Source organism: Momordica charantia (genome assembly GCF_013281855.1).
Source record: "Momordica charantia cultivar OHB3-1 chromosome 11 unlocalized genomic scaffold, Mcharantia_2.0 BLBB01000011.1, whole genome shotgun sequence".
NCBI lineage: Eukaryota > Viridiplantae > Streptophyta > Magnoliopsida > Cucurbitales > Cucurbitaceae > Momordica > Momordica charantia.
In genome coordinates, this window is record NW_028275159.1 from 15365108 (window position 1) to 15384698 (window position 19591).

Below are 19591 nucleotides of genomic sequence, written 5' to 3' on the forward strand. Positions count from 1 at the left end.
GGATAGTTCCAAGTTACACTCAATGGACAATGCATGGTGAAGAAAGTTTATTATATGGATTAGGAGAAAATGATAATGACTATGGTGAATAAGATATTTTGAAATATTAGAGGATCACTTTGGTGTTTTTAACACCAATAATTGGACCGAGAAAGGAGAATCAAGTAAACATGGTTATAATGAAGAACCAAATGAGGAAGCTTCTAAGTTTTTATAGATTATTAAATGATGCAGAAAAGGAACTTTATCCTGGATGTAAGAGATATTCTAAGTTGTTTTTCATTATGAAATTGTTTCACCTAAAGTGTTTTGGAAGTTGGAGTAATAAATCATTTACTTTATTACTCAACTTATTAAAAGATGTATTTCCAGAGGGCACTAATCTACCTAATAATTACTATGAGACAAGAAAGATCATTCGGGACCTAAGACTTAAGTACGCTAAGATAGATGCATGCTTGAATAATTGCATGCTATATTGGAAGGAAAATGCTAATGCGGATAAATGTTCAGTTTGTGGAGAATCTAGATGGAAGCTAGAAAAAACATCTAAAAAGAAGAAGGTTCAAAAGTTCTTATTAAGGTTTCACAGAAGGTTTTGAGATATTTTCCTCTAACTCCAAGATTAAAAAGATTATATATGTCAAGAAAGACAGCATCAAGTATGACATGGCATTTTAATGGACGAGCAGATGATGAAGTTCTTAGGCATCCAACTGATTCTATAGCCTGGAAAACACTTGATGAATCATATAGCTTATTTGCTTCAGAGCCTCGGAATGTTCGACTTGGTTTGGCCAGTGATGGATTTAATCCATTTGGAAATATGAGTCTCTCTTATAGCGTTTGGCCTGTCGTTCTTATTCCGTATAATTTGCCACCATGAATGTGTATGAAAGAGCCTTATTTCATGCTATCATTAGATGTCATGCACATTGAAAGAAATGTTTGTGAAAATGTGATTGGTACGCTATTGAGTATTAAGGGGAGGACAAAAGATAACTTGAAGTCTCGTCTTGATCTCCAGCAAATGGGAATAAAAACAGAATTGCATCCGGTAGAACATGAAAACAAATGGCACCTACCAGCTTCATGTTGTACATTATCTTTAGATGAGAAAAATCATTTCGTGAGTACTTCAACACATTAAAGGTTCCAGATGGATTCTCTTCTACTATTGGGAGGTGTGTTAATCTAAAAGGAAGAAAAATACTTGGTCTTAAAAGTCATGACTATCATGTTATTATGGAATATTTGCTCCCATATGCATTGCAAGGATTGATGAAGAAGGATGTACGAGACATATTGATTGACTTGAGCAATTTTTTTAAGACATTGTGCTCAAAAGTGGTTAAAGTTGATGATATAAAAATTATCAAGGATGAAATTATAAGGATTCTCTCTAGAATGGAAATGATATTCCCACCATCATTTTTTGATGTAATGGTGCATCTATTAGTTCATTTGCCAAATGAAGTTAGAATTTCTGGACCAGTTCAATATAGGTGGATGTACCCATTTGAAAGGTACTTAAGTAAGCTAAAGGCTTATGTGCGCAATCGAGCTCATCCTGAAGGTTCTATAGCAAAAGGTTATATTGCCAATGAATGTGTAATGTTTTGCACCAGATATTTTCATACCATTAAAACTAAGTTCAATCAAATGAGGAGAAATGAAGACAATGATCATAGTTCATATGATGGATTGTCTATTTTTAAATCAGTTGGTCGTCCTATGCGACCAGGTAAACAATCAAGGAGGCTCACGACAGAAGAGTGGAGACAAGCACATCTTTATATTTTTCAGAATTGTGATGATGTCCTACCGTATATTGGGTAAGAAAAAATTTCATTAGTGATAAATATTTTAAAATGAAACGTAAAGTGTGTTTTGATTTTATAATTTTTTTTAGTGAACACATACAAGCATTACAACATGTTGATACCATAAATGCACAGAGAAAGCACGATAAAGAGTTTATCGAATGGTTTGAAAGTCATGTAAGTAAGAAAAGACATAGTAGTTATGATCTATTTGTTTGTATTTATCTACTTATTATTAAACATGATACTATTGTCTATGTAGGTTACTGAACTATATAATGAAGGAAGCAATGAAGTTGACAAACAACTATTAGATTTAGCTCGAGGTCCATCACAAGAAGTAATATACTATAAAGGATATATTGTTAATGGTTTTAGGTTTCGTATAAAGGATGTTGATGATTTAAGAAAAACACAAAATAGTGGAGTAGTAGTGAGAGGAACTGACAATCGAGAGTACTTTGGTGTGCTGCATGAAATTATTGAATTGCAGTATATGGGAGGAAATAACGTTGTTTTGTTTAAATGTAAATGGTGGGATATCAATAGTCGTGGTAAAGGAATTAGAGTTGATGATCATGGACTGACTAGTGTGAATATGACCTACACATTTGCTACAAATGAGCCATTTGTATTGGCATGTCAATCTGAACAAGTTGTTTACCTTGAAGATAGAAGAAATCCAACTTGGTATTTTGTGTTGAAGGTTGATCCAAGAGATTATTACAAGATCCTTGTAATCAAAGATGCAGATTGTCAAGAAGAAGATGGTGATGAAGGAATTTAATGTTGATAATTGTTTGGTGATGGTCATTTCTTTTTGAATTACTTCTTGTTATTTGGTATTATGAACCTTGTATTAATTATTTTTCTAAGCGACTGCCCAATTATATGACTTTATTAATATGTTTAGAAAATTATTTGAATTGAATATTATGTACTGATTATTTGTTAGAGATTGAATTGTAGAATTATCTGTACTTGAGAAAGTTATAATTTGCAGGTTGAAAGTGCAATTTCTACTCTTAAGTGCAATATATGATAGGGAAAAAGATGAAAAACTTCTCATCTCATAGAGCAAAGTTCAAATTTCAAGATAGAAATAGTATAAATAGTCATGAGAATAGTACTGTAGGGGCGACTACATCTATATCTTCAACAAAATCTAAAACACAAGTTGGTCTAGAAGCTTCATCATCGTTTACAGGAGAAATTGGATCAACTACTAGTTATGAAAGGACTGTTAATGGAGGTAATATTTTTTTTAGTTAACTTAATTTTATTTGATTTGTTTCTTACTCACCCTTTCTTTTTTCTTTTTATTTCAGAATCTTCTTTTGTAGGGCCAAGAAAAGTGCGTGGTCCCACACGCAATCTTAAACTAGTTAAATTACCTCATGGGAATAGATTTGAAGTATCATGGAGGAACAAAAGACCCGTTGGAGATAATGCTGATATTTTCAAAAGCCAATGCACTATTTTAGCTCGACAAGTCAACTTTACACCTCTACAAGTGAAAAGTTGGAAATATATTGACATGGCAACAAAAAGAAAACTATTTGAGCTTACATTAGTATGTGATATAAAAACTTAATAGTTATTTTAATTACTTATTACTGGCTTTAATTGCCATTGTTTTTTGACATGTAGGAGCGATTTAAAGTTGAAGGTCACGAGGCTTCTGTTTTACGTCAACTTAATCGATCTTATAATAATTGGAGAGATAGCTAGAAGAAAAAATGGTTGTACAAATATGATACAGTTGCAGAAGCTTTGGCTAATATTTCATCAGAAATTACAAGAGAAGATGCAGAATATCTTGCAAACTTGTGGAAGTCAACTAAATATCAGGTTATATTCTAAAACTTGTCTTCTAGTACCTATAACAAGAATATGTTTATCTCTTTAAATGGAAATCATTCTCATTTTCTATTTTTGAAATGTAGGAGATGTGTGAAAGGAACAAAGTGAACCGTTCTAAATTGAATATATATCACACATGCGGTTCACAGAGTATACAACAAAGGGTTGAGAAAGAGGTAATTGAACAATCACATAAACTTCTTGTAATCTAGTACAATCATCTAATATATATTTTTCATTTAAATAGATTCGTGATACTAATAATGAACCTAGTCGCATAAGAATTTGGGAGATAACTCACTTAAGAAATGATGGAACGACGGTGAATGAAACTACACAAGAGAAATTGGTAAGTACACTAATTGGTTTTATATTTCGTTAAAATGATTTTTGTCTTTATATCTCTTAAATGTTTAAAACCAAATTGAAATCTCTCCATTTCTTTTGGTTTTTCTTCGGGATTTGCTGCTAAGCTATTTGTTGGAATATGAGTTTCTCAAATAGAAATCACAAAATTTGCATAATCTGGTGCAATTTAAGTTTTGACAATTGTTTGCATCACTCCTCCTTACACAAGGTTGGTTTTGGCGGTGTCTAAATTATATATTTGTTGTTTTTTCTTTTTAGAAGTGTGGAGCTAACGAAGAAATAATGCATTTTTGCTCAAGAATCTAAAATTTTATATAGAAAAGAGATGTTAACTGAATTTAGAATTTAAAATTTGTTGCAATTTGATATTTCTTGAGCAATAGAGATGATCTTATTTGATATTTGTTTTGCAATTTTTACTCGATATTACTTTCATATTACTAGAAAATATCTTATTTTTGTCTTTAAACTTTTTATTTATGTCTTTAGTCGGAACTCAAATCATATGCCTCTCAAGTGATTGATGGTACACTTCACATGAACAACGACGAGATTTTTGTGCAAGTCTTTGGACCAGAGAAACATGGGCGTGTTCGAGGTTATGGAGCCGGTGTTACTCCTTCTGAGTTGTTTGGATCATCTTCCAAAGTCCGTGATCTTGAGCGACGCCTTAACGAGTAAGAACAACGTCTTCAAGAATCTGAACGGCAAAGAAAAATTGAGGTACAAGGACTCAAAGATCAATTTATTGAATTAGAAAATCGTTTTGAGCATCGATTTCAAGAAATGATGGCTGAGATGATGCGAAAGAAATCCTAATGTAGGGGTTAGAAAATTTGTTTGTTTTAGGTATTTCAAGTATTTGTATTATTTGAATTAGTTTTAGAAATACTGTGACTACTTGTTGATTGTTTTTGCAGTAACTATTGGTTATAGTAAGTAATACTTTGCTTATGTTGAATATAGTTTTGAAATTATAAATTTTAACTAGGAAAAGTAATTTAATTTTTCCAAACAAATAATATTAAATTAATATTAATTTCAAACGGTATCATTCTATTTGATTTTTTTCGAAGGATTTACAAATGTCAATAAACAACTTTTTTTGAAGATTTAAAAATGGTTGAAGATAAGATTATGATCCTTAGAAAATAATGAAAACCTTCGAAAAAAGTAATTGAAACTAACTAATTATTGACAACTAATTTAAGAATTATCAAAGGCTTATTACTTTTGGAAAATATGAATTTTTGAAGGTTAATTGAACCTTAGAAAAATACGAATTTTTGAAGGTTAACAAATCTTTTGAAAAAGATTTTTCGACAGGACCTATTTCGACACATTTTGAAGGTTGAGTGAAATTTCGAAAAATGATTTATCAAAGGTTTATTTGATACTTTTTCAAAGGTTTTGACCTTTGAAAATACTTAATTTTCTTGTAGTGCCTCTCACTGGCCCGAGAGGTACTTCCAGTTATTGGTCGAACCATAACCGGGTTGTTCATTAGAGGAGCAGTGGTATTTAAGGAGTAAGATGTAACTCAAGGGTAAAACGGTAATTTGACCCAGCTTGAGTTACGAGCACTCGTGAATGATTGACTTGCCATTAATGGTCGATATCAGTGGACACAAAAATAATCAATAGTGAGAAGAGTTCAACTGTGGGTTTTTAGTGGAGTAACTCATAGTTAACATATGTTGATTAAGGTTAACGAGTTTAACCAACTAATCTCGTAACGTTAGAGCTTCTGATCTATAGGTCCATTAGGTCCACTTGGTAGCTCGTAAAGGGTAATTAAGAACATAAAATCTTGGAAAGTAATTTGAATTGTTCAAATTTAATTAAAGAGAATTTGAGTTAATTGTGTATGACAATTTAAGATAATGTATGATGATACATTATAAAACTATATATTATGAGAGAATAATATGAATAGGATTCATATTAATACTATAGGTTAAAGTTTAATGTGAATTAGATTCATATTAAATACAATAGGTTACGAGGGAAATGTATATTTGAATATGATTCAAATATTTATTTGTTTAATTAAATATGATTTAATTATATTTAATTAATTAATTAATTAATTAAGATTTAATTAATTATTAATTAAATTTAAATAGTTTTAATTTAATTAATTATTTAATTTATTTATTAAATTAAATAAATGAATATATATATACACGTTTTTTAATTATTGATATAATCCATAATTAACAAACTCACCAGTTCTAGCAATTTTGTTGGGAAAGTGGTGAGGTGGATAGTGCGAAGTTTCCATCCTCTCCCTCTTCCCTCCTTTCTTTATAAAACACAGCCAATTTCCCTGTGTTTTAAGGTTGTTGATCAAAAAGGAAGAACACGCTCTCTCTCACGAAAACCGATTCTCAATTCATTTCTTTTCATTCTCATTTCTCCAAGATACGAGATACCACAATCTAGTTCTTAAGTCCTTGAGACATAGCGAGGTAACTTGGTGGTGGTGTTCAATCACATATTTGGGAGTTTTTGTTTGTGCTATCACGATGCTCGTGCTCGAGGAAGAGAATCTGCCAACAGTCTTCACAAGTAAGTGGTTTTCTTATCCCCCGTGAGACTTAACCTCGGTTTTAAATAGAATTGTTCTGTTTTTATAAGAATCGGTATCGTTCCTCTTCTAAAACCAAATTGAATCACTAGCGATAAATCGCTTCCGCTTGGGATTCGATCCCTTCAATTGATATCAGATCCAAGTTGTGATTCAATTTCTTTTTTGACAAAACGGTACTGGTTTTGGTGGGTTAATTTGATGCATAAGATGTATGTTGGTTTGCTAGTAGACGGTTTCGATTTTTGGCATTTAGATTTACAATTTATGTTGATTCGATCAATGTAAGGGCCCGTTGCTTTAGGAATTTTGTTGTAAATCGAGTCTGTATAGTCTGGGTCGTTCGTGGAAAAGAGTTGCTGCAAAGAAAGGTCGGGTTTTCGAGGTTTTTGGAGCATTTTCGCAGCTGGAACAGAGAGCAGAGCAGCATGTTCGTGACAGCAGCGCCGTGGTGCTGCAACATTTTTCCAGCAAGCGCCGCGGTGCTGTATTGCACTATAGCGCTGCAGCTGCTGGAATTTGCTGCAGCAGCGCCGCAGCGCTGTCCCAGGTTTTTTTTCGACCTCCCGTTCGTGTGTTCGAGACTCCGCAGGCATTTTCTTGTTTATTTAAATTAATATAAATTAGTTTATGTTAAGTTAATTATAACTTAGGATGCCAAAAATCGGTCTACTTAGCTATTTATTTTTTTGCATTATGAATGTGATTATTTTATGAATTATATGTTGCATAAACTATGCCATATAGTTTTAAAATCCCATCATAGGTTAAACATAATCATGCATCATATGTATATAATAGTTATAATGTATGGTAGCATGTTTATTTTCATAATTGATTAATATAAGTGTTATATTAATGAGATGAAAATAAAGTTGCATTGAGCATGACATTACTTTAGTTAATATAATTGTTATATTAATGTATGCTTCCAATGCATGTATATAGGTTTAATTTCTTAAATTTTATAAAAGATAAAATTTGGTAGATGGAAATTAAAATATGTAATAAAGAATTGCATGCAAACATAGGGTGTAAGTTAATTAATTTTAAAGGGGTTTAAAATTAATTAGACCTTAGGTTATATCTTCTAATATGATTAGGGGTAGTCTTTTATTTTGTTTTAACTAGGTTGAAAATGAAATGATAAAAGACTAAATATAAAATATTGCCTATAAGGGAACCATGTCTAAGTAAGGTTCTGTCTAAGGTTGAGGTACTTAAGCTGACCGTATGAGAACACCTCTACCTGGGAACCGACCTGGGGGTTGACTTAGTCAATATTTTATATGCATGCAATAATGTCGTTAGTTTATTAAAATGTTTAATAAGCTAAAATATTATTGTACAACTTCCAATATAAATAGTTATATTGGACCGACTAAAAATTCACTTAGTTAATTTCACTTAGTCGGAATTTATCTAAGTAATATACCCTAGTCTTAGAATACTAGAGCAAAAGAGAATATGTAATATACTGCGTATATATTTGATATACATAGTATATATAACATACTTTTCTCTCTCTCTCACGTTCTCCTTTATATTCACACTGTGAGTTCCATGCTCGGCCTCGTGTCGCCTTGGGCGCGGCCTCCCTACGAAAGGTGTTTGCATGGTTCAATATCGAGGTGAATGGAGAGAGTATTCATAGTAATTGGGAGAAGGACGTGTGACAACACATCCTGCGGGTTCCGCCATTGGTTTGCACCGTAAGGTTTCATACATGACCTGCGTGTCTTCCAAAAGTATGAGGGTTCATTGTATGGAATTAAAACCAAGACAAACTTCAAAAATGGATAAGGGTCTCTTAGGTTTTAATCCAATATTTTCCTTCCCTACGACGAGATTATTGGGGCGGACCTCTGAGGTTTGATAAGGGTCTCTTACGGGGAGTTGTTAAGCTATTTGGCAATTCCCTGACCAAATGAACGATGACTGAAGATTATTCTGGTATAAAATTTAGTTAAGAACGTCTCAATTTAGTGAAGGAGTAATTGTCTGCCCTACGTGGTTGTTGCTCGAAATCACTGAAGCGTCATTGCAAAACAATTTTGTTAGGGTGTTTAATTACTTTTGCTAAAATTTGATTGAGTTTAAAGGCTAATACATGAAACTAATGTAGGTTTGTTTTTACTTTCAGCATGTCTTCTTCTATTATTGCACTCCTAGCTGCGCAAAACTTAACGGCGATAATTACAAACAATGGAAATCGAATCGAAACACTATTCTCGTGATAGATGATCTTAGGTTCATCTTGCAAGTGGATTGTCCTCAAGCTCCTGCGCCTAACACCATTGTGGCAGTGCGCAACGTCTATGACAAATGGATCAAGGCCAATGACAAGGCCAAGGTCTACATCTTGGCGAGCATATCTGATGTGTTTGCTAAGAAGCACGAGGACACAGTCACCGCTAAGGAGATCATAAACTTGTTGCAGAGCATGTTTGGACAACCGTCCTCACAGGCTCGACATGAAGCCCTTAAGTTCATTTACAACTCCCGCATGAAGGAGAGCTCCTCAGTGCGAGAACACGTTCTCAACCTCATGGTTCACTTCAACGTGGTAGAGTCGAACGAGGCTGCCATAAACGAGCAGAGTCAGGTCAGCTTCATTCTGGAATCTCCTCCGAAGAGTTTCATGTCATTCCGCAGCAATGCGGTTATGAATAAGCTGGAGTACACTCTTACCACACTCTTAAATGAGCTACAGACTTACCAGTCTCTTATGAAAAGTAAGGGACAGGAAGGGGAGGCAAATGTTGCCACCTCGAAAAAGTTCCACCAAGATTCGACCTCTAGAGTCAAGTCTGTGTCATCCTCTTCTGAAAGTAAGACTTTCAAGAAGAAGAAGGCCACTTGTAAGGGGCCTAGACCTGACCCCACTACTGCCACTGCCAAGAAAGGCAAGGCCAAGGTTGCAGAGAAAGGAAAGTGTTTCCACTGCAATATGGACGGACATTGGAAGCGCAATTGCCTAAAATACTTTGCCGAAAAGAAGAAAACCAACGAAGGTAAATATGATTTACTTATTTTGGAAACATGTTTAGTGGAGAATGATGACTCCGCCTGGATACTGGATTTAGGAGCCACTAATCACGTTTGTTCATCATTTAAGGGAATTAGTTCCTGGAGCGAGCTTGATGCCTGAGAGATGACTCTCAAAGTCGGAACAGGAGAGGTTGTCTCAGCTGTGGCGATAGGGGAGCTCAAGTTGTTTACAAACAAGAATATGTATATATTATTAGATAATGTGTACGTAGTTCCTAAAATTAAAAGGAACTTAATTTCAGTTTCTTGTTTGTTAGAACATTTATATTCCATTTCTTTTGATTTAAATGAAGCGTTCATTTCAATATGGTGTCAATATTTGTTTTGCTTTGCTTGAAAACAACTTGTATTTGCTAAGACCAACCAAAACTAAAGTAGTTTTAAATACCGAGTTGTTTAAAAATGCTAAAACTCAAATTAAAAGGCAAAAAGTTTCTCACAAAGAAAATACCTATCTTTGGCACTTAAGATTGGGTCACATTAATCTCAATAGGATTGGGAGGTTGGTTAAGAATGACATTCTAAGTGAGTTAGAAGACGATTCTTTACCACCATGTGAGTCTTGTCTTGAAGGCAAGATGACTAAAAGACCTTTTACTGGAAAAGTTTATAGAGCCAAAGAGCCTTTAGAACTTATACATTCAGATCTTTGTGGTCCGATGAATTTTAAAGCTCGAGGAGGATATGAATACTTCATCTCTTTTATAGATGTTTATTCAAGGTATGGTTATTTATACCTAATGTAACATAAGTCTAAAGCCCTTGAAAAGTTCAAGGAGTACAAGATTGAAGTTGAAAATCAATTAGGTAAAACCATTAAAACACTTCGATCCAATCAGGGTGGAGAGTATATGGACTTGAGATTCCAGGACAATATGATAGAACATGGAACCACGTCCCAACTCTCAGCCTCTAGTACACCTTAACAAAACAGTGTATCAGAAAGGAGAAACAGAACCCTGTTGGACATGGTTCGATCAATGATGAGCTATGCTCAGTTGCCTAACTCGTTTTGGGGTTATGCAGTGGAGATTGCGGTTTACATTTTGAACATAGTTCCATCAAAGAGTGTTTCTGAAAACACCCTTTGAGCTATGGAATGATCGTAAATCTAGTTTACGTCACTTCCGCATTTAGGGATGCCCAGCAGATGTGCTCATAACTAACCCAAAGAAACTGGAACCTCGTTCAAAAGTATGTCTATTCGTAGGTTACTCTAAAGAGACGAGAGATGGTCTATTCTTCGATCCTCAAGAAAATAGAGTGTTTGTATCGACAAACGCCACTTTCTTGGAAGAAAACCACGTTCGAGATCATAAACCACAGAGTAAGGTAGTCATTAACAAGATTTTCGAAGAGGCTACAAACACGTCAATAAGAGTTGTTGATCAAATTGGCACTACAACAAGAGTTGTTGATGAAGCCATTACATCACGTCAGTCATATCTACCTCAAGAATTGAGGGTGCCTCGACGTAGTGGGAGGATTGTGTCACAACCTGACCACTACATAGGTTTAACTGAAACCCAAGTTGTCATACCTGATGACGACGTCGAGGATCCATTGACCTACAAAAAGGTAATGACAGATATTGACAAGGACAAATGGGTCAAAGTCATAGACCTGGAAATATAGTTGATTTACTTCAATTCCGTTTGAGAACTTGTAGATCAACCTGACAGGGTAAAACCCATAGGGTGCAAATGGATCTATAAGTGAAAAAGAGATGCCGAAGTAAAGGTACAAACCTATAAGACGAGACTTGTGGGAAAAGGCTACACACAAAGGGAGGGGTGGACTATGAAGAAACCTTCTCCCCTGTAGCTATGCTTAAGTCCATCAGAATACTTTTGTTCATTTCCACATATTATGACTATGAGATATGACAAATGGACGTCAAGACTGCCTTTCTGAATGACAATATTGAAGAAAGTATTTATATGTCTCAACCCGAAGGGTTCATAGAACAAGGTAAAGACAAAAGGTTTACAAGCTTAAACGATCCATATATGGACTGAAACAAGCATCTCGATCTTGGAACATAAGATTTGATACTGCGATCAAATCTTATGGTTTTGACCAAATCGTTGATGAGCCTTGTGTATACAAGAAGATCGTCAACAACACTGTAGCCTTCTTAGTGTTGTATGTGGATGATATCCTACTCATTGGGAATGATGTAGGATACCTCACTGACATAAAGAAGTGGCTAGCTATTGAGTTCCAAATAAAGGATTTGGGAGAAGCTCAGTATGTTTTTGGCATCCAAATTCTAAAGGATCGCAAGAACAAAATGTTAGCCCTGTCTCAAACAACTTATATCGACAAGATACTTGTTCGATATTCGATGCAAAATTCCAAGAAAGGCTTATTGCCCTTCAGGCATGGAATTCATCTATCTCAGGACCAATGTCCTAAGACACCTTAAGAAGTAGAGGATATGAGACGTATACCCTATGCTTCAGTAGTGGGCAGCCTGATGTATGCTATGTTGTGCACCAGGCCGGACATTTGCTATGCAGTAGGGATGGTCAGTAGGTATCAATCCAACCCAGGATATGATCACTGAACTACTGTTGAAGGATCCTTAAGTATCTAAGGATAACGAGGGACTACAAGCTCATGTATGGCGCTAAGGATTTAATCCCTACAAGATACACTGATTCTGACTTCCAAACAGACAAGGATTCAAGGAAATCCACGTCGGGGTTAGTATTCACTCTTAACGGAGGAACGGTAGTTTCGCGAAGCATCAAACAAGGATGCATCGCTGACTCCACCATGGAGACTGAGTATGTTGCAGCTTGTGAAGCAGCAAAAGAGGCAGTTTGGCTTAAAAAGTTCTTGACAGATTTGGAAGTCGTTCCAAACATGAACTTGCCCATCACACTTTATTGTGATAACAGTGGTGCTATGACAAATTCTAAAGAACCACGAAGCCATAAGAGAGGCAACACATCGAAAGGAAGTACCACCTTATACGGGAGATAATGCAACGAGGAGATGTGATCGTCACAAAGATCGCTTCGGAGCACAATATTGTTGATCATTTTACAAAGGCGCTCACGGCTAAAGTGTTTGAGGGCCATCTGGAAAGTTTAGGTCTACGAGCTTTGTACGATTAGTCTATGGCAAGTGGGAGAAATGTAATGGGTATAGTGTATGCCATAGTTTATTGTATTTTCCCTTTGCTTTATGATAATGTACATCCCACTCGAGTTTAGTTTAAGTGGGAGTTTGTTGGGTGTGTTGCGCTAAACTCGTAGTTTGTATTTATGTAAAAACAAATATATATTCAATAAAGTTTTATTCAATAAATTTGTTGTTGAATTCATAGCATTGCATTGTCCAAAATCCAATAAACTAAACATCCAAGGTTATTATCATGTAACTGAGTATATAATTGATATACCCCTGATATACGAGGTATATATTTGATATACCCCTGATATACAAGTGGATAATGTCTCGTGAATAACCTAAAGGGTCTATAGTATATGGATAAGGCTGGGTACCTTATCCTGGCAACAATATGGATACGACCCACTTTGTAAATGTTACAGACGACTCGATCCAAGTCGTTCGTGTGGAGACATGCGAGTAGGGGTATCCTATACAATGAGTTTGTATAAGACCAGACCGCGAAATAGTCAATCTTGAAATGTAACGTCATTAACTAACAGATTTCTATTTCATAGGATGACCAGGCAACTCATTCTTAATCCTGAGTGAGTTATGGACTCCTGCCTGTGAGGACTCATCCTTTGATTTGTGTGGGTGAGAGTGGCTGGAGTCGCCGACTCAATATTCTTACCATTTTGGGGACGAGACTGAATGGGGAGCTGGGAACATAACTTCACAAGATGAAATTCACTTCTCCCCGATTTTAAGGGAGTAGATGAGTGTTCTCTTAATTACTGACTCCGGGACTTGAACAAGGGGCCCACCCTCTCACTGGCCCGATGGTCGGATCATAATCGGGTTGCTCATTAGAGGAGCAGTGGTATTTAAGGAGTAAGATGTAACTTAAGGGTAAAACGGTAATTTGACCCAACTTGAGTTACGAGCACTCGTGAAGGATTGACTTACCATTAATGGTTGATATCCGTGGACACAGAAATAATCTATAGTGAGAAGAGTTCAGCGGTGGGTTTTTAGTTGAGTAACCTGTAGTTAACGTATGTTGATTAAGGTGGTTAATGAGTTTAACCAATTAATCTCGTAACGTTAGAGCTTCTGATATGTAGATCCATTAGGTCCCCTTGCTAGCTCGTAAAGGGTAATTAAGAACATAAAATCTTGGAAAGTAATTTGAATTGTTCAAATTTAATTAAAGGGAACTTGAGTTAATTGTGTATGACACAATTTAAGATAATGTATGATGATACATTATAAAACTATATATTATGAGAGAATAATATGAATAGGATTCATATTAATACTATAGGTTAAAGTTTAATGTGAATTAGTTTCATATTAAATACTATAGGTTATGAGGGAAATGTATATTTGAATATGATTCAAATATTAATTTGTTTAATTAAATATGATTTAATTATATTTAATTAATTAATATTTAATTAAATTAAAATAGTTTTAATTTAATTAATTATTAAATTTATTTATTAAATTAAATAAATGAATATATATATACACGTTTGTTAATTATGGATATATCCATAATTAACAAACTCACCACTTCCTAACAATTTTGTTGGGAAAGTGGTGAGGTGGAGATCGGGAAGTTTCTTCCCCTCTCGCTCTTCCCTCATTTCAATTCACTGTGTTTTAAGGTTGTTGATAAAAAAAAAAAAAGAACACGCTCTCTCTCACGAAAACCGATTCTCAATTCCTTTCTTTTCGTTCTCATTTCTCCAAGATACGAGATACCACAATCTTGTTCTTAAGTCCTTGAGACATAGCGAGGTAACTTGGTGGTGGTGTTCAATCACGTATTCGGGAGTTTTTGTTCGTGCTATCACGACGCTCGTGCTTGAGGAAGAGAATCCACCAACGGTCTTCAAAAGTAAGTGGTTTTATTATTTCCCATGAGGCTTAACCTCAGTTTTAAATAGAATTGTTCTGTTTTTATAAGAGCCGGTATCGTTCCTCTTCTAAATCCAAATTGAATCACTAGCGATAAATCGCTTCTGCTTGGGATTCGATCCCTTCATTCGATTCGACTCAATTCAGTTCTATTTTTGGTTCATCTCAGTCTGGTTCGATTCATCTCGTTTTGGTCGGTTAATCGCGGTCTGGTTCGGTTCTCTTCGACCCTATTCGATTCTCTTCGACTCCGTCTAGTTCGGTTCACTACCAGTGCTGTTTTTATAGCCCTCTATTTGGAACTTAAAACTTCAATTTTGTGTGTGGGTCTTTATTTTAAATTTCTATTAGCATCCATGTCGAAATCAAAAGGGTTGGACAAGTATGAGATTACAAAATTAAGGAGTTTTTTAGGAACTTTGGATAATACTCCTAATCAGGGTACATGTTCGGTAACTTTGACAAGTACAACTTCTCAATCTAAACGTTGTATTTGGATTATTGATTCTGGTGCAACTGATCATTTGACAAATAGTAGCTGTCATTTCATCTCATACAGTCTTTGTCCGAGCAACAAGAAAATTTCTATAGCAGATGGTACCTTATTAACAGTGGCTGGTCAAGGAGACATCAAGATAAATTCAAACATTACTCTAAGGAATGTGCTTCATATACCACGTTTAATGGTTAATTTGATCTTAGTAAAGAATTTAATCAAAGATCTCGAATGCAGAATAACTTTTTCTAATTCTTCTTGTATTTTACAGGATGAGGGTAATCAGAAGACGATTGGACTTGCTAAAGAAGAAAAAAGGACTTTATTATCTTAATGAACTTATTGGACAAGATAGTGTTCCAGTCTCCTTCACCTCACAAACTCATCTTTCTTCAAGTAAGATTTTGTTATACCATTATAGACCAGGACATCCTTCATTTAGAATTCTTAAAATTTGGTTTCCTGATTTATTCCAAAATCTTCATCCCGAGTCAATTCAATGTGAGGTTTGTGAATTTGCTAAACACAAACGTGTACCATTTCCTGGTAATAATAAACGAATATCAGTTCCTTTCTCCCTTATTCATACTGATGTTTGGCGTCCCTCAAATGTGCCAAATCTTTCTAAATCTCGCTGGTTTATTGTATTTATTCATGACTGCACTCGAGTCATATGGGTTTATCTTTTGAAACAAAAATCTGATGTTGGATATACCATTCAAACATTCTTTCATATGATAGAAAACCAATTTGGAATCAAACCCAAGCGATTCCGCTCTGACAATGTTCGAGATTACTTCAACCAAGCCTTAACATCATTCTTTCAAAATATGGAGTCATCCATGAGTCATCTTGTGTGGAAACTCCCCAACAAAATGGGGTAGCTAAAAGGAAAATTGGTCACATTCTTTCAGTGACCCGTGCTCTTCTTTTCCAAAGAAATGTTTCTAAATCCTTTTGGGGGGAAGCCGTGCTAACAGCCACTTACTTAATCAATCGTTTACCCTCTACTACTTTAAACTAGAAAAGTCCTATGGATATTTTATCAAAATTTTATCCTGATTTCCGAACGACTAATAACTTAATTCCTCGAGTATTTGGTTGTGTAGCCTTTGTTCATGTTCACAGTCATCAGCGAGGTAAACTTGATCCACGAGCACTCAAATGTATTTTTGTCGGATACTCAAACACTTAAAAGTGATATAAATACTATCATCCTTCTTCTAAAAGGTACTTCATCTCTGTCGATGTTACCTTTTATGAAGACACCAGCTTCTTTACCTCACCTTATCTTCAGGGGGAGGAAATATTATTGGAAGATAAGGATTTACCTATTCCCAGCCTCACCTTTCCTTCGCCCCCTTTACCAAACCCTGTTAAGGTTGACTCCAGTCAATCCTCATCTTTACCACCCATAAACACCTCACCAGGGCCATCTAACCCTCCTACTACTGAACCATTACAAGTTTATTCAAGAAGGAACATTGAGAAATATAAGCAAGTCCAAGAGTCCGAACATATCTCTGAAACTGAAATTGATTCAAAAAAAGACAGTGATGAATCGGACATTATAATATCTGCTAATGATGAGTCAAACATTATTGTATCTACTAATGATGAGTCAGATATGGATTTGCCTATCACTTTAAGGAAGGGAAAACGAACTTGTACTTAATATCCATTATCTCACTTCATATCATATGACAAACTCTCAAGTCAGTATAGAAGCTTTATGGTAAACCTTACTTAAGTAAATATTCCAAAAACATATATGGAGGCAATAAAACATGAAGAATGGAGACAAGCAATGAATTTTGAAATGCAGGCTTTAGAGAAAAATAGAACATGGGAGCTTGTTACTATGCCTGAAGATAAAAAATTTGTAGGCTGTCGATAGATATATACTGTGAAGTATAAAGCGGATTGATAAGCGCCAAGGTTGCTCGGGTTTACAAAGCTAGAGGTCCTTCTAGGATCCTTGCAAACATTCACAAAAACGACTAACTTACCGAATGATTCCAACCAAGAGAAAGGTTAGAAGATGAATTTGTAACGCCCCCAAATTTCACAACACTCATGGGGTAACGTCGTTAAACTCCCACTACAGCCTTCTCCCTAATAACGGAACATAACGCAACAAATACAATAATTTAAGGGAACGACTCTTACTCCTAACCCATTTTCAAAACAAAAGGTCTGCCCTCAGTGGGCTAACGGATCCATATGTTAAGGAAAAAAAAACCTGTTGCGTCCAACAACCAAAACAACGAATAATCTCAATAGGTAACATCTATAGTCCACCTGGAACGAAAACAAAGTAATCCTTTTTTGCAATAACAATAGTAATAATAAATAAGGACAAAAGAGACAAAGACTAGTCTACTACCAACAACCAATTCCCATACATCCCGACAATCGAATCACCCTCAACGATCCTATACTTGAGTGACACAGCCTAGGTGGTCCTCCTACGGTCAAGCCTCCCCACGTCATCACCATGGCCAAGGACTCGGTCTGCACCTGAAACAAATAAAGGTAGGGGGGTGAGTATATAAAATACCCTATAAGTAACCCTCACTAACTATATACAAACAGCATGCTCAAAGCCACAACAACATCAAAAGAAAAAATCCTCACGTGCATCCCAAATAACAAACAACACACAAAACATCGACCACGAAGCCCTCTAGGCTCTAGCCCTCCAACATATTTCTACTCGTGTATACCAGGTTAGTCCTCCAAGTCTAACTCTTCGAATCGTGTCGGCCCTTGCGCTTTTGTACCCAAGGGCCCGACACTCCTCCATAGAAGCTTGGCGTTCGACTTTGACCTTTAGTTCTGAGGCCTCGAACTATGCATCGATCCTTGGCATTTATCCCCAAGACCTCGACGTCTACTTGGCATGTTGGTCCTTGACCGCCACCACATCAAGACCCAACACTACTCATCAATAGAATCACCGTGCCGACGCCCGACCTTGGTACCCAGAGCCTCGACACTCATCTCTACCAAAGTTGGGGTATCGATCCCCGAACTTTGTACCTGGAGCTTCGATACCCAACTAGTGGCGTGCCAGCCCTCTAGCCCAGTTACTCATCCGCTCACTCATTGAATCTCGACACTCTCACAAGAGCCCTGCTTGCTACCAAGCCATGCCTCCTGCATCAATAATCTCATAATAGTCAAATACGCTAAACACTACAAACAGAACCACCAACCTGTTCTATCGCTTCAGGCGATTCACATAAAAAATGAAACAACTCACAAGTTCATCACTTCAACAAGTTACACAAACATAACCGTCAGCCTGCTCTACCACTTTAGATGGTTCACAAAAAGAGAACAATTAACATGTTTCCCCACTTCAGACAATTCACAACCAACCTCTTTAACTCATCGAACGGGCGGTTCACTTTCGTTCACATCCCAAATTGTCTTCCAACATATTTTACAGTATACAAAAGGAAAGTAACTCACAATTCTCAACTAAATCGTACAAGTATCCTAACTCAACAATTATTAGCGCAAGCGAGTACATGCATCGAAGGTTCCAAATAAACCGTATTTAACTCAACTTAAATACTTCCAACCACAAACAACAAGTTCCCATGGTTACAAACAGCAGTCATAGATACAGGCTATGTACATATCCCAAATAAACACAAAAAAATAAGAACGGCACGATTCCATGGCAGCATCGTCCTCACAACTGTGTTCAACAATTAAATAGCAAGAGAAACGCATTCATAACAAAGAAAACAGAGGGAACAACATCCATCAGCACACATCAACGCACACACACGCCCCTGGTACTACTTACTCACTGCTACGTTCCTAACCTCGCGTCGACTCAATACCTATGCAACAAAAGACCAAAAACCAACCATCAAAACGAGTTCTCCAGCCATAAAAAATGGTTAAAAGGGGAAATAGGAAATATGTTACCGCGAATGTAATGACCCCAATTTTTATATGTCATTAATAATAGAAGATTGAGATAATTACTCATAAAACATAATTTCATTAAAATAAAATAAGATAAAAACTTGTATTTTTCATCTAAAAATGAAAACGATAACTTAATAAGACTTAACTTATAAATCTTTAGCAGCGGAAATCACAAAGTTATTATCCTTAAATAAAACAAATAAAAATGTGGTATAGTCATAATTAAAAGTATATAAATAAAATTCAACTGTGTCTCATATCTCCTCCTCGTCAATGCCCAGGTCATCCTTGACGTTATTCTCGTCAACTATATAATTATCTGTAAAAAAAATTGAAACAACATGGAATGAGTATAAAAAAAATACCCAGTAAGTAGTTCCCATCATAAGGAACCTTTCATGCTCA

The 19591-nt window shown here is 35.7% G+C and overlaps 1 pseudogene; it reads left to right on the top strand.

The window, feature by feature from the left end:
• The first annotated feature begins 3772 nt into the window (after positions 1–3772).
• LOC148208193 (uncharacterized) lies at positions 3773–4874 on the top strand (annotated as a pseudogene).
• The last annotated feature ends 14717 nt before the right edge of the window (positions 4875–19591 follow it).